The sequence below is a fragment of the Papaver somniferum genome, chromosome 5 (genome assembly GCF_003573695.1).
Source record: "Papaver somniferum cultivar HN1 chromosome 5, ASM357369v1, whole genome shotgun sequence".
Classification (NCBI taxonomy): domain Eukaryota; kingdom Viridiplantae; phylum Streptophyta; class Magnoliopsida; order Ranunculales; family Papaveraceae; genus Papaver; species Papaver somniferum.
The window spans coordinates 26,564,481-26,581,389 of NC_039362.1; positions in this window are offsets into that span (position 1 = coordinate 26,564,481).

Sequence of the window (16,909 nt, forward strand, 5' to 3'; positions counted from 1 at the left end):
GAGAGGTTCAGATGTTACATGTATGTCCACTCCTAGACTAAAGTCATTAACCCATGCTAATAAGTAATAACCAGAATGATCATTACAACGCCTGCCAAAGTTGAGGTTGATGCACCTAGTTTATTGTCCATCACGTATCGGGAGCATTATCTTTTAAGTTTCAGCACATTTGGATACTAGCAGCAGAAGTTGATGCACCTAGTTTACAGTCCATCATGTATCAGGAACATTATCTTTTAAGTTTTAACGCAGTTGGATACTAACAGCAGAAGTCAGAAGCAGAACTTTTTTGCATGATAAAAAATTAACTTTTTTACTTCCAAAAATCGTTTTAAAATTCTACACCCAAACTAGGTGGTCATCCTCGGAGTTTCATGTGTTCAGCTGGTCATCCTCGTTCCCCAAAGTTTCATGTGTTCGAGAAGGTCCCAGGTTTGAGCCCCCAATGGCGTGATATTGCAGAAATTAACATGGAAGGTAAAGTTAGTTTGCCCCCCTTATGACACAATCTCGGCCCCATCCACTTCGGCTCCTTTGGGTAGGTTACCCATGAGGCTCGCTGGTAGGCTAGCACAACAACATGTTCAAAATTAATGTAATAGTATGTCGTTGGAGTTTAGCTTGTTAGGCTTCCAACTAGTTTCATGTAATAATCGTTACCCAAACTATTTTTTTTTTTTGATTTTTTAATTTTTAGAAATAAAGAGGTAAACTTCTCCTTGAATATCAGAGATGTGGTCCTTGATATGGGCAAAATAGTAAAGTTACAATATTTGACTTTCCATTTATTGAAACTAGCTTGTTTTTTTTTGGAATACCCAAATAAGGAAACACAACCTATTTGTTTGAAACAAATATAGTAAGAAACAGACAAGAAGTGGCACCACTTCTTTAAGGTGGTCAAAAGAAAGGATCCTTATGGCGCGTTTGGATACCAAAAGCAGAAGTCAGAAGAAAAAAAATTTAGCTTCACAAAATGTTGACTTTTCTGCTTCTACAAGACGTTCTGAAATTTTACACCCAAACTAACTTCTTGCTTTTTGACTTCTAGAATTCAAAAAATTACTTCTGGATGTATATACAAATTTGAGCACATTTCTCTCTCCTGTTTTTTTCTCTTTAAAATATAATGGGACCATTTAGAAAAATCATGAAAAAAAAACCTGGCTAAATTGGGGCATATACCACTTAATTTGGGCCTATAGCTAGATGACAAAAAAGATCATTAGAAATAACCTTCACACCACCCCTTATCAAAATAATTACCTAAGTACCTATTTTACCCCTGATTAATTTGCATTAATTAATCGTATTAGGGGTTAATTATGTTTTGCATGTGAGATTAACTAATGTTAGAGAGTTCTTCAAAACATCAAACATTTAGATTTTTTTTTCGTAAACAGTACTCAGAATCGGTTTACGTTCATGCACTTGTAAACCGATTATGGATTGGTGTTTCCAAATTAACAAAGAACATCTATAATCGGTTAACGTTGCCATATGTATAATCCGATTTTCTTAATCGGGTTTTACATATTACATATATAAACCGATTGTTTCCTTTCATACAATTTTTTTTTCATTCATCCATTATTATTGTAGGATGCATTTAGCATATGCATCAAGCCTTTAAACCCCTAGGCGACCCTAGTGGACGAGTTATAGTCTCGTGAGGGTTTACATAGAGGTCTACCCACAAAACCTATACAAAAACTTCCAAAACCATCAATCTTCCTCCGAACGATCCATGAAGTTCGGTCATCCTCCGGGATTTTTTCTACCAAGAAGTGATAGCTTGCATCGAATGCGAATGCTTTCCCCTTTTCCTCCAAATAGCGCACTTTCACGATTTCGTGCTACAAAAACACAAAAACAAACTTACATTTGTTAGTGGTGTTTCATTGGAAGATAAAACAACATGGGTTACGTAAAACAAACCACAAAAATACTTACAAATTGTTCAATGAACAAGTTGAAGGGGCGAGTGTTAAAAATCCGAGGTTGGATAGCTAAATAAGCAAGTATCGCATTTTCGATGACAGTTCTTCCATTAGGATTTCCAAATTCTTGGCTAAATTTGTTGTGTACTCTAGCCCAAAAGGTTACGGAATCCACCCTTACGGAGGACTGACGTCTAACTCGAGTTTCCGCGTACCATGCTTTGGTGATTGCCAAATCTTCGATTGAATCAAATGATGCCATTTCTTGTATGTGGAGGTATGAAATGAGTAGTTGTGGAGTATATGGAGTGAGCGGGAATAAAATGTTCAATTTTGGGGCAAATGGGGTCCAAGGGTGAGGTCTCTATTTATAGAGAAAGTCCCTAACGACTATTTTTTTTGAAAAACATGAAATAATTTGGCATAATCGGTCTTCTCGAAGGTATGTATAACCCGATAGTGTTTTAATGCCACCAGGAATCGGTCTTTTGTGTGACCAACATAAACCGATTAAAGACATGTAAAAAAATTGAATTTTCACCGAAACTAATCGGTTTATATATATTCATATGTGACCCGATTCTAGCTTGAAAAACATACAGGAAAAATATCTTGCACAATCGGTTTATGTTGACATTTCGAGTAGACCGATTGTTGGCATGTCAGGCTAGAATTATCGAGCAACACATAATTATAATTAAAACTTCAAGTGCATTAAGTTCAACACAGAGATCATCCAAAATACAAACCTTAAAAGAGTGTTAAGAACTTAAAACAACCACAAGTCTTATAAACCTAAACTTTTAATATCTAAAACTCAAACGTAAAAACTTAAAGAGAAGGAGCACCAGCATCAGCAGCAACAACACCACCGGGAGCATTTTCAGCACCACCATCAGCAGGAGCACCAGCACCATCAGGAGCAGCAACTTGTGCTTGAGACGTTTGTTCCCACATACCTTCCATTTCTCCATGGAGCTCCCTCTCAGCTGAAATCATGTTTCTCCTCATCCTAGTGAACCTCATGACCTCATGAAGCTTCTCCAGTGCAAGCTTGTCAATCAATGCGAGGGCTTGTTCAAGATGGGTCTCACGCCCACATGGAAACTTATAGAGGCTTCTTTATGGCACTCTTTGTGGTTTCTTAAGAATGTCCTCCAAGGTGAGCTCTCGAGAGTAAAATGCTAGGTGTCCGAAGTCCATATCTATATAAAAAAAATAGTTAAAAATCGGTACATAATTAAACATATGTAATCCGATTCTGACAAACAAAAACATACAAGAGTGTGAAACATTAGTAATCGGTTTATGTGGTACATATATAAAATCCGATTATGAAAAGGAATCTGAAGAGACAAACATAATCGGTGAATTATCAAGCACATAAAACCCGATTAAGTGATTGCATAATTAAAAGAAAAAAATGTAACAAAATCGGATTATTATAAAGCACTTATAAACCGATTTTGTTGATGTATTTTCATATTTCGTTTCTAAACCAAGAATCGGTTGATGTTAATCATCATATAAACCGATTAGCGTGCATGCTCTTCATGGCCGGAGAACAAAACCCAGAATCGGTTTATTTGATATGTCAACATAAACCGACTCTTGGTGTAATCAGAGATTTTAATTTTCGAAAATTGAAGATTTAAACATGTAAATCAATGAAGAAATGCAAATCATAGAACGGATTGATGGAGATTTACCTTTTTCTTGGTTGGATCGAAGATTCGTTGGAGAAGAGGATGAAGATCTTTTTTTATTAGGGTTTTGAGAATTTGGAAAGATTAGGAAGAAAATAGAAAGTTTTTTAGATTTTTTTTGTTTTTGTTTTTGGATTTACTGAAAATTGAAAGATTAGTATTTATATGAGATCGTTTTAGGAATTAATGTGGGGGTAAATTAGTATTTTTTAGAATTTTTGGTGCCCAGAGTAATTTGGTGGTGTGAGAATGAAAATTTGACAGGCCCCAATTTAGCCAGGAAAAAAAAGTTCAAATGGATGGCTTTTCTTCTTTGTTGTGCAAAACTAAACAAGTCTTTTTATTTTTTTTTGAAAAGATTGGAGTATGTTTTCTTCCGCGTCCATTTTCAAAAGAAGTGGTATAAAAAAATCCATATGTTTTCATAATTTCATTGATGTCTTACTTAGTCCAAGAAAAAAAGAAATAAGATTAAGAAAAATCAATTTAGGTTTAGAAATAATTATATGTCTGAAGACTCATTTTTGCATCAACAGAATAAAAATGAAAATTAAACATGATTCACATTAGCTATTGTGGATGATAAAATTCTGATGAGGGATAAAATGGTCATTTTGTAACTAGAGGCGAAAAGTCATCTTCATCAAGTTCCTGGCCAGGGGAAACAACAGTCATTTTTACCAAAAATCGAGCAAAGGGAAAATGGTGATTCTGAAATTCATCGCTCACAGGATATTAGTTGGAGCTTAATGCTCATTATCACTTATGGATTACCTACTAGTCTCATTAGACTCCACACTACTCAGTATACATAGAGCTGAGTGGCCTCATCAAGTCAATACTTGACTTAACCAAAAAAAGTAACAATCAGTAACTTTACTTTTTTTTTCTTCTAAAAGACATCAAATATGTCACATAAGGGGATATCAACTAAGGTTTTGATCTGACTGTCTATAACAACAATGTTGTGTAACAATACACCATGATGAGAAAGTAACAAGTAGTGAGAATGTTTGAGAGCGGTTAGGAAAATAAAGGAAGTATTGGTCATACATAACTTTCAGTCTTTCATAACATTGCAGACGTGACTTCACCACTACCTCCACGACATTAACTCCTTTCATAACTTCCACCATTTACGAGATCACTATATGCTACAACTACCATAACTAGGTTACTAACCTATTCACATATATGAGAAACTTACACATACAAGTCTTATCTCTACCTTGTCTCACTTTTCTTTCATTTCTACAGAGAGAAACCTTAACATAGTAGTTTCACATCAAAACGCCCAAGAACTCTATATTATAGTTCAACGACGATACACTACCGACACATCATATATTTATCTTAATACTCTCTATGCTTCCCTCCATAAAACCAACTATCTCATTCCTCTGTAGATATTTCTTGGCTTAAGCTATCCTTGTACGATGTTGATCTCTCGAATCTAAGTACTTTTACATTACATTATTTTTATCCTAAAACAGTTAACAATCTGTTAAACAACACAAGACTCGGTTAATCCATTACCGTATCGTGTTTAGGGTTCCTAAACCACAAACCTTAAACTTGGACTTAAGATACCGAGACCTTGAACAATGAAATTGCTTAGTAAATATGATAGTAGTTGATCCTGAGTATTCCCATAATAAACTGTCAACGACTTAGACATGACCAACTCTCAATATCATTAAAATCAACCCTTAAGTTCTTCATTTTGTAGTGCATTACGATTTGATACAAGAGACGTAATCGGACTCGATCATAAAAATTAGGTATGTTTCCTAAATTAGTGGAACCAGTCCCGATAAAAACCATCGGTACCCATTGGGTAATAAGAAACTATTAATTTATTCATAAGAACTTAATATCTTTCTATTTATGGTTTTAATAAAAAATATTATTATCGTGATATCCGTGCTAATATATAGGTTATCGTTGAGGAATATTGATTTATTACGATAAGAAATAATTGAGGTATACGAAGAATTTCAATATATAGCCTCTCTTTTCACCAACTTATATATAAAATATTTCAGCTGTGGAATTATTGCGACTTGAGATAGGTTCAATCTTGCTATTTACTAGTGGATATCCATCTAGGAGCTTGATATTTATTTGAAACTGTTAGAGCATAGCTCGGTTGAACCCACCAAGCGTTGGTATGTCAAGTTTGGTTGTCATATTTTAGTGAATCAAAACTCATTTTAAGAGTCGCTTGATTATGTACTAGAGTCAACTTCGTATAGGTTAGCTTGAAAGTATTAGGATATGAGACATTACAAGTATTGCGAAAACTTGAAGAAGTGAAGAAGCGAGGATCTACAACGACAACATCATCCTTCCACTTGAGGTTAGTGATATTTGAATTGAACTGTTTCATTCCCTAACGTATCTTTCAAGTCGTGCATATTGAAAACAAAACTGCGAAGCATGAACACTCTAGATAGACACAATATTAAGGAATACAATACGAGGTTTATTTCTTAACCATTAAACTTTGTAGATAAGACATCGACATAATCGTTTAAATGCTATTGTGATTATGTATGGGTATAAGGTGAATATTTCATCCTAGGAAACAATGTTTTACATGTGTTTTAAGGAAGTAAATTCATGAACTTGTTTCGTGAATCGAAAAGAAAATCGCCAGGCGTTATTGGTATTGTTATTCATTCGCATATCTTGTGAACAACCAATATGTGTGATTAGTATAACCGCTCATGACTTGTTTGTGTTCTTGGTAAAACTATTCACAAAGGCTTAACTTTTGTATTGGTATGACTTTTATTAGTGAAACCGATCTTAAGTAATCACCTGAGATGGTATGATCGATTTTGTGATTTTGTGTATAAACAACTCTAGGTAAAGAGGAACCGATCCTAGTGAGAGGTGAAACACATCACAAAGGGGAATTGATTCTTGTATGAGGTGCATCAAGTTTATAGCAGAAAGGGGAACCGATCCTATGAACATGTGCAACACGTTTTTAGGCAAAGGGGAACCGATCCTATGGACACGTGCATCAAGTACAAGTTAGATACCATATATATGTGGGGAACCGATCCTAGTACCTAGTCAACCGAATTTTGGAAAGCTAGTGTGACTATGCACAGTACTCACATGGAGGTAGAACCGAAACTTGTTTTGGTAGAACCGTTAAACCCATGATTTGTGATTGAGTGTTCTTGATCAATCACATAGTTCTTGAAAGATGAACCAAATCTAAACTTGTTCGGAAGTGTGACAAATCGGTTTCAAGGTTGTAAGTATGAAAGAGGACTTACAAAGTAAGGATGTCGACATACTTTAAACACGTGCAGTAATTTTTATCTTTTATTGTTCAAAGTTATTCCTTAATAGCTAAAGGAAGAAAATCCCGGATCGAAACATAAATAAGTTAATAATCTTTTATTTAAGGTTTTTAATTTTATTTTAGGAAAATGAAAATTAGTAATGTGCATTTACTAGTTGAAGATTTTCCAAATAGATTTTCGGTCAATATTTTGGACATAGCATTTTCAGGAATTATGGAAACCGAATATGGGCTTTAATGCATATCTTGAGAATATTTTCGGTTTTGGAAATTCTTTGGTGTACAAACTTCCTTGTCTGTAAATGTGTGTTGATGGTGGGTTTTAGTTCAGGGATAAAATTGTAAAACCAAATTTAATGCGCTGACATCTTGCAAAGGGTAAAGCCGTTTAATAAGTGATGAGCGTAGAAAACCTCTTCGCTTTGTTTATTTGAAGCAATTCAATATATACATGAAATTCACTCAGAATGGTGCGTGCAACAACAATCCCAAATATTCTGTGAATTTTATTAGCATTATAAATTAATGCATGATTTGCCTAGTATTTTCCGTGCTATGTTCTCAGCCGAACTCTCATCGTTGACACGACATGATGATTAAGTGTTCACTCCCAGTAGAGTAGCATGAATCTCCCGAAGTGCCAATATTGAGATCTGCATGAAAGACCCACATAGGCTACATCACTCTCTAACAAAGAGAATCTTGCATCGACACACTTTTGATTAAGGTTAGTTCGATCAAGCATGTTGAAATTCCTTAAGGGAAATCTAGACTGTCCATGTCAGTCTCAGAAACGATCACGGGCATACAAATTGGCCGCGTAATTTAACAAGCCAAGACAAACCCTGGCAGGAATAGGCAATCGTCGTGATGACCACCGGCGGGCCCACTAACGCCCTAACCGACCGAAAATCATCCATAAGTCTCCCAGCACTGTCAAACGCCAACCCTAAGTAGGGTGGTCACGCTGCTTGGGAGAAGCTCGATCGAGCATGGAATGTCCAAGACAGTCTTAAAATCATCGCAACCGTCCAACTTCGCCAGCTTGGTTGGACGGATTAGATCATCCCATGAGTGATCAAGGAAGTGCCAGCATGCACACTGGCGGCTCCACTCTCTCCTCACTCGAACAGATTTCCCACGACGGAGCCAGGGAGCAATGAATCGATGCCAGAAACATGGCAGGCGTGATGCTTCTAAAGCCCTAATTTGGGTCGTGGAAGTACACTAGCGTCTTAAATCGATCACGACCATCCAACTTAGCCAGCCTATTTGGATGGCATAGATCGCATTTTGGACCATCAGGAAGGTGCACATAAGTTCACCGCCAGCCCAATATTGTCCCCACGTGATCGATTTCCCCAAGGGAAGCCAACGACATGCCAAACCGCTTGGTCAAACTCGTGTGGACGTGGCTGTCTCAAAACCCTAATTAGGGTTTGCGTCAACATGCTTCTGTCGTAAATTGATCACGACCATCCATCTTCGCCAGCCTAAACGGATGGTATAGATATAGATTCAAGTGGTCCCAAAGGTGTTAACATGTCCACCATTGGCCCACCTTTACATGTGACTGGCCGGCCTGTGAAAACCAGGGCCAGATGCCTCGAAACGCACGCCTAAAAGGTGATAGGTCACACGGCCTTCAAACCCTAATTTGTGCTTTGCGGCAATGTATTATTGTCTCAAATTGATCGTGACCACTCATCTTCGCCGGGCGAAATGAGTGGCCTAGATCCAATTTCTGATGAACCAGGAGGTGTAGGCATTCACACCGGCGGGCTATCTCCATGCATGCCCAATCGGTCCGTGTGGATTAGCACTCAGTGCTTTAAATTAAATTGACAAAAGAGGGGAAGTTTGCACGCCCCTAAACCCTAATTTTCATCAACGGCGGCAAACATGTGCCGCAAGCTATCTCGTCCGTCCAATTTTTCCAGCTCGGTCGGAAGGCTTAGATCAAATACTAGGCGATCAGTGAAGTATCTCAGTGATCACCGTCCGCTACTCTGTCACAAGGAGCGATCGACCAGATGATGGCTCGTCCATGCGGCCTCCAAACGATCACCTAAAGATTGTTGGACATGCTGCTATTTTAAGACGCCTAATCCGCGACTTATTCAATCAAGCTTTAAAACAACGATGCTTCATGCATATCGATTGTTTTGATCTGCTTGCTTAAAAGCGATGCATTACATACATCGAGCACGCACGATATTTTATGAATATCAATTCCATAAATAACTTATTTATTTAACCTAATAACACTGTATGCTATTTTTGCAGCAGGTCCCACGACTTGACCCACTCATTCGAGACATCAAACATGTCACAAACTGGGGGATACTTACTGGGGTATCGGTCTGGCGGTTTACAGCGTGCGGCGCACAACGCGCTCATTACGAGAACGTGTTAGGAAATGATGGATGGTTAACAATGATGAGGGAAGTGGGCAAAGGCATGATCGTGTGACAATCACCATCCCTACATGACCCCACTACTCCATCACTTAACTTCCTTCACTTCCTACGAGATGAGGATTGCACTCAAATGACTTGTATAAATAGGTTCTTCGACCTATTTCCAACAACACAGAGAAAAAGAGTTGTTGTTAATACCGTATTCAGAAAACACCCAGAACTGATAGCTTACATTGTGCAAGCCAGTTCAACATTCTGATACAAGTCATAAACAGCCAACACCTTCACAATCTCAACACCTTCTTCGCTTCCCTCTAAGATCAACCCCATCTCCTTCACTTTGTGACCGAAGCAAGTCTGGAATGACCATTTCTTGGTTTAGGCCAGAATTGTACAGATTGATCTCTTGAATCTAAGGTACTCCTGTGAAGTGCATTTGTTTAGGGTTTAGATTCGTTTCTCATCCACACACACCAAAATTTACCAAAACCAGTAGAAACAGTTTTCATCCATAAACAATATGAAAGTTTGCATTTCGAGCAAACTAATCCTTCGTGACAACAAACTTCCTCGGTTGTGTCGTTACTGGTGAAGCCGCCTATTCGTAGGGGAGAGTAACCTAATTAGGCACAATCTCTTATGACCTCTCATTTTAAAGTCTTCTTTGGGATTGAGAATCTCTATTAGTACCGTTGGTGGGAAGCTAGATAATTGCGGTTTATCTTTTGTTTTCGATTGATTTGATTGACTAACCGTGGTTGAACTTTGATTGCACCTAGTTTGTTTATGCTTGAGAATCTTCTCTTCTGATATAAGATTCACTCAAACTAGATCGAAGTTTCGACAGGGATCTTTAGACTTTTTACATATGTAAAGACGTCTTGTGATAATCCATTGTTAACATACTCCGTTTTGTGCGTGATTGATCACAAGAGATTCAAGTTGTTGTGTGCAGGTGTTTATTAAAGATCTAAGAAGATTTGAAGACAAAGAAGATATTGAAGATTTCTGATTTGGGGTTCATAATCTTTGGTGTGCACAATACTTGTTTCGGTATAGAGGATCCAACTATAATCGGTTTATCCTTGTGGTAGATTAGATTGATTAGTTGTGTAGATCAGCATCAATACAATTTTTTGTGATTAAAAATATTGATTGAAAAATCTTAATAATTACTTCGGTAGTTGAGAATAAGATAGATCTAAGGACCTGACGAAGGAGTTTATTAAGATAAACAGAAGAGCCTTTGTCGAACTCATATCACTTGGTTGAAGAGAGTTGCTACTAAACAAATTTGTTGTTCCTTTACTGTTTGGAATACGAACCAAAGGAATTGTTCCAAGTACGTGACTTATTTATAAGTTGGAGGCGTGGGAATACAGACGGAACTAGGTGAACTATAAGTTTATTTGCTTGGTCTCAACTATACGAAGTTGGTTTATTTTGTATAGTGGCTTAATCCTTAGAGTATTCAATTCTGGACAAGGTCCCGGGGTTTTTCTGCATGTTTCCTCTTTAACTAAATCTGGCCGTGTCATTTACTTTTATTTTCCGCAATTGTAATTGTCTTTATTATAATTTAAAATAAATTACACAAATGTTGATTCCTATTTACTTTATAAGTAATCCTATTGTGTTTGGTTAAGTCTGAACCTTTTTATCAAGTAAACATACTTCTTTGTTGTATTGTCTTGATCTCATATCCATAGACGATCACAGGAAGTGTAAACCGATTAGTTATATCGTCTCGACTCAGTCCATAGACAATCACTTTCGGATAAAGGACTTATCGGTAGGAAAAGTTTTAGCTTGAGGTATATTTGGGTACCCTCGCCTTTTCAGAGACAAAAAGTATATCCTGAATGTATATTATGTATAGTTAGAAAACATCTGAGAGGAATTGCAACAAGCACCAACGGCATTCAGAGGAAAATGTTTCTCTATATTAATGGTCAATCCATCTAGGAGCTATCCAATCAATGTAAATTCGATACAGAGTACTAAGGTATAAAGTACATAAATTTTATACATTTCTATACACAGGTGAATACTGAAGTATAAAGTACATAAATTATATATACATAGAATATTGAAAGTTAAAATGGGTGAAGCTCTAATGTGTAAATTGATGTACATATCTTGATACAGGATACAAGATCAATTTAATTTACCCGTAGCTATTAGCAGAATCTGTATTATTAATTCTCTCGTGGAATTAAAATAAATATTCATACTCTATATTTCCGATACATGACCAGAAACACTTATATATAAAATTTATATTTCTGGTACAGGGCAGAGGCGATTTTAATATTTTTCCTATGTCAAAAGTCCACCATCGACATTAATAAAGTGTGTTGAATTTTAAGTGCAAGTGTGTGTAGAAATCATGCGGCCTTTATAATCTTGTCTGTGTTAGATATACACGTGTCATGTTTATAAAAAGAACGATTAGTCATTCCATTGTAGTTACTTAAAATCGATGAAATGGTAGAAGTGGAATTCTAAGGTTTCTAAAGTGAGGTTGAACATAAAAAGTCCTCATGCAAACCAAGAGGAATATTCGTAGATAGGTTGTTTCAGTCACAGAGGATAGAATAGGGATGGTTTTAAAGAGGGAAGCATTAGAGAGAGGGATCAAAAAATTCTAAGGCATGTAAAATAATCTCTTTGAGAGTTGTGTTTTGGATGTTCGATATAATAGCCAATTTATAACATAAATAACCCGGGTATTTCTCACACGTGTAGTGGACTGCTAAACCAAAACCATAATTAATATCCTTCTATGTGTATGACTGAGTGGGCCTTTGTGATGATGTGTTGACAGGATAACAATATTCTCTATAGCAACGTTGACTGAGATAAAAGAATATTCCCCAATTTTTGAGTTATGACTAGGATGATTAACTTGAATGGAAAAAAACGCCTTAGAAATTGTGTGTAGAACACGAGAAGAGCTAAGGCTTAGTGGTTGGCAAAGTGCTCCCCAACTTTAATTTGCAGAAATGCCAATAAAACATATATAAGGATGGTATGTTGGCTGAAACTTGAAATGTTGGAATAAGTGATGGTGATCCTAAACAGGGCGGTAGATGAAGATAAGCTATTGACAAGGGAAAATCATTAATGTACTAGAATTTATCTTCTGATCATGGGACCAAAGTAACTCAACCGGGAAGATTAGTAATATTCTTGGGATAGATGATATGTGTGGCCTGCTACATATAACTTATGTAGGCCAGCTACTTGCTTGTGGGTCACTATGATGAGCGGACGGAGATCGGCGAGATTTGTACACGTTTTTGATAAGATTGTGTATTTCATACTCAAGTTACTATCCATGAGCATGATTTGAGGGTGTGGATGGGGCAAAATGATTTGTTGGTTTTTACGGAATTGAGGAGACGACCGTACGAAGGAGACTCCTTGAACCGAGCGAAATGTTCAACCTCACACAGATGCACTGCAAGAACGGAGTGCTTTGAATTAGAGAGTTCAATATGTAGTACTCCGGCCTAAACCAAGACAATGGCCGTTCCAGAGTAAATTCGGTCACAAGAGAGGATGGGTCGATCTGTACGAGGGAAGCTAAGAAATGTGTGGAATCAATGGTAATCAAAGATTGTAGGTGTGTTGTGTATTCAGAATAAGATAAGTTCTGAATGATTGAATATGCTCAATTGTTAAGTTGTTAATCTCGTGTGTTCTGTGAGACGTGAGATTCTTGTTGTTTCAATCATGATTCAGAGACTTATTTATATTGTTGGAATTGTAGACACCATGATCCCATGAAGTGTGACAGTTGATGGAATCAAAGAGTGGGGAAATGGAAATCGTGTTTGAAACCGGTGGTCATGAAACCGACCCTGGGTGGTCACGGTATCGACTGACGATCACTCAATGAAATTCCAAAATTATTTGGAAGAGTTTTGGACCTAATACGTGCAATTGTGCAAATTAGGTCAAATCATGAAAATATGTGGGACTGGATCATTGCGAGCCAAAGATCCAACCTTGGTCGATCAAGGTAACGTGCTCGTGTCGTAGACACGTCCGTGCCTTAGTCCTGAGAATTTTGATATTTTCTGGTGTGCGTTTGAGCAACCATTTGAGAAAATATGACAAAATCAGGGTTTTTGCTGAAACTGAGGAAACTTCATGAGATGAAGGAAAATAATTATAAAATTAAGAAATGATGAAGCGTGGGACCGCCGAGGCCAAGGAATGGTCGGCCGGCGGGTGACCACGGTCCCGTGATGCTTTTCTTAATTTTATATTATTTTTTCATGAATTTATGAAATTATCATGAAATTAAGGAATTTGTTGAAATTAAGAAGTTTCCTTGAAGTGGAGGAGTTTTCATGGGATCAAGGAAGCAAATAATATTAAAATAATAAAAATATGGGTGTGTGGGACCGGATAGGGCATGGACGTCGGCTTGGGCCCGGTCCCACGAGTTTCCCTAATTTTATGTATTTTTCCATGATTTGAAGGAATTTTCCTAATTTGAGAGAAATACCATGAAATCAAGAAGTTTCATGGGATGAAGGAAACCTTAAAATAATAATAATAAAATAAAGGGACGTGTGGGACCGGCTGGGGCATGACCGGACGGCTGGGGCCCGGTCCCACGGGTTTCCCTAATTTTATATTATTTTTCATGTATTTTTGAAAATACCATGAGATGAAGGAGTTTTCATGAGATTAGGGAAATAATAATAAAATAATGGGAACCATGAGGTGTGGGGCTGGCCGGGATCAACGCATGGCTGGTTGGCCAATAATCACGGTCCCACGATATTTTCCCAATTTTATATTATTTCCTTCGTGCGAAGGAAGCACCATGAAACTGAGGAATTTCCTCAAAACGAAGGATATTTGTTCAAATGAAAGGATTTTCATAAGATCAAGGAAAATAATAAAAAATATGATAAAATATAAAACTGGCGTGGGATTGGTCACGGCACGGCTACCGGTCGGTGAGCCCAATCCCCTGGCGCCTGGTCAATATTTTAACTATTTATTATTTTCCTTCTTATTTTGCATAGGTTCATCGTTTCATCGTATTTTGAAATACTCGTTCGTGCGGTGATTGTTAGCGCATCATCGTTGAGTACACTTGCACCTTCTGAGCCGGGGCTTACTCAGAGGTAGCTCAGACGTGAATATTTATTACTAACCCATGGATTTCTGCTGGGAAGAACCATAGATTGAAGTAACGAAATATTGCGAAAATATTTGAATATTTTTCGGAAATTTAGTGGATGAATCCAAGAATTTAGGAATAATTGACTTATGGCTCTATACTAGCATAGCAAGTTGTCTAGGATCATTAATGATTCTGACATCAACTTGCTGGAGCTTCATATCCTTTATATAATCAGGGAAATTCGTTGTTTGTATCCTGAAGACGTTATCGCTCTATACTAGCAGAGAAAGCTGTCTAGGGGCCGTCAATCTCGTGATTCTATATAGAATTAATTACTGAAGTGTTCAGTATTCATGAGATATGTTGTTGTCCAGCCGAGAGACTGCATATATGTATGTACTCTGAGAGACAGTATTCTCAGTCAGAGATTCGATGAGAGACCCGTGTCTCAATACTCGCGTTTGATTGCTGGATAAGAAGTTCGTATAGTTATGGGTTTACGATTTTAACCTTTGCCGAAAATCCACCATCTACATTAAGTCCCCTGCTTAGTGAGGAAAGCCGTGTTCCTCAGTCAGCATTGAATGGTGATTTTCCGGTCATAAACAATATAAGTAATTGAACTTATTCGTAAGTTAAGACGTTACCGGATTTTGATTGCATGAGAAAACCATGACTTGAATGAAGATCCCAGTGGAATGATAGAGCATCGTTTAATGAGCGTAGATTGGTGTTGAACCGCTGATTTGGACGACGGGACCTTGGTCTTTTAGGATTCACGGGCCGGGCCCAATAAGGAAATCCTTGTAAAACTAGCTTTTGGAAATAAAATTTGATATAAAAGGGATTAATCATTTTCCTTTTTTTTTTTATTTCACACGACCAGCACCTTGATCTCTCCATCTCCTTCACGCCTGAGCAGAGAAGAAAGTTCGCCGGAGTTTCCAGCCCCGCCGACCGTCGCCACCACCGTCCGTCCAATTTCCGGCCGGCGCCGACCGACCAGGTGCGAATTTTTTTTTTTTGAAGTTCATGAGTTGTTCATGCCTTATATATGAGTGTGAGTTTTGTTGAAAACCTTCGTTTTTGAAAACGTACGTTCGTTTGATCGTTAGTTTTGAGAACTAATAATAATCCCTTATTTAAAAGAGATTTTTTTATGTATGAACCTAGGTCCAGTGGTAAAACTTTGTTTATGAGCCTTCATGAGAACCAAGGTTTTATCATCAAAGGAGTGAATTTTCACAAAACCGAAATAAACCCTCGTTTTAAAGAACGACGATAACACGAAGGAAAAAAGTTTTTTTTTTTATATGTGTGGACTTGTGTCCAGTGATAAATTTATGTATGAGCTTTCATGTAAACCAAAACTTTATCATATAAGGTGTGAGCTTTCACAATATTAAAATAAACCTTCGTTTTAAAGGCGAACGACGATACGAAGGAAAAAAAGTTTTTTTTTTTTTTTTAAATCGTGGTCTGTCCACGAAAAATATTTTTGTATGCAAAAACCGTGACATGCTCACGAATTTTTTTTTTACGTGAGCTACTACTCACAAAAAATAAATCATGAGTTGTTATTCCATGTTTTGTAAAACATGTATTCTCAAAACTGATTTTTGAGTAATGTTCGAAGTAAACAATTATTTTTGATGAAATATTGTTTTAGTTTTCATAATTCCATGGTGAATGTTCACACAGTAGAAATGTTCATGATCTTATGAAAATCTGAGTTTCGTTCGTCTTTTGTAGGTTTCGAAGAAACGAACGAGTTTTGAGGTGTTAACTCTTGCATTACCATCACTACTGTTAGTGGAATCGTAAAGAGGTAAGAGTTAAGAATTACCATTTTGTATATGCTAGCATTTCCATTTGCATGATTCCATCATCTTGTTGAAGTTCATATCTGGATTATGTGCTGAAGTAGAATGCAATATGAATTTTACAGCTACTTCGCGAAGATGTCCAACTCCCAGGCTAATGACGCTTCGAGGGATGAAATGTGTGTGGATGATGATACCTCCAAAGATGGAACATGTATGGATGAGACTTCTGCTGGCGAGGAAGAAGATGAAACCCCTGGAATTAAGAATGTCACGAATATAGATGATGCGTTTTTCGAAGAGGTCCATCAGGGAATTGAAAAACGTCTCAAGTCTCCAGCGTATCGTCTTCTGATAAATCCCAAAAATATTACTCAGAGGAAATTGGTGACTACAGTGATCCGGTTTTGTCTTGAACGAGGGATTTTCTTTGCATCAATCATAGAGTTTAAGCTTTCTCGACGACCTTTGGAAGAATTCTATGGATGGGAGATACATATGTTGGGTTTCCCTCATGTCAGGGCTATGCTCGATCAGGCGCAAGTGACG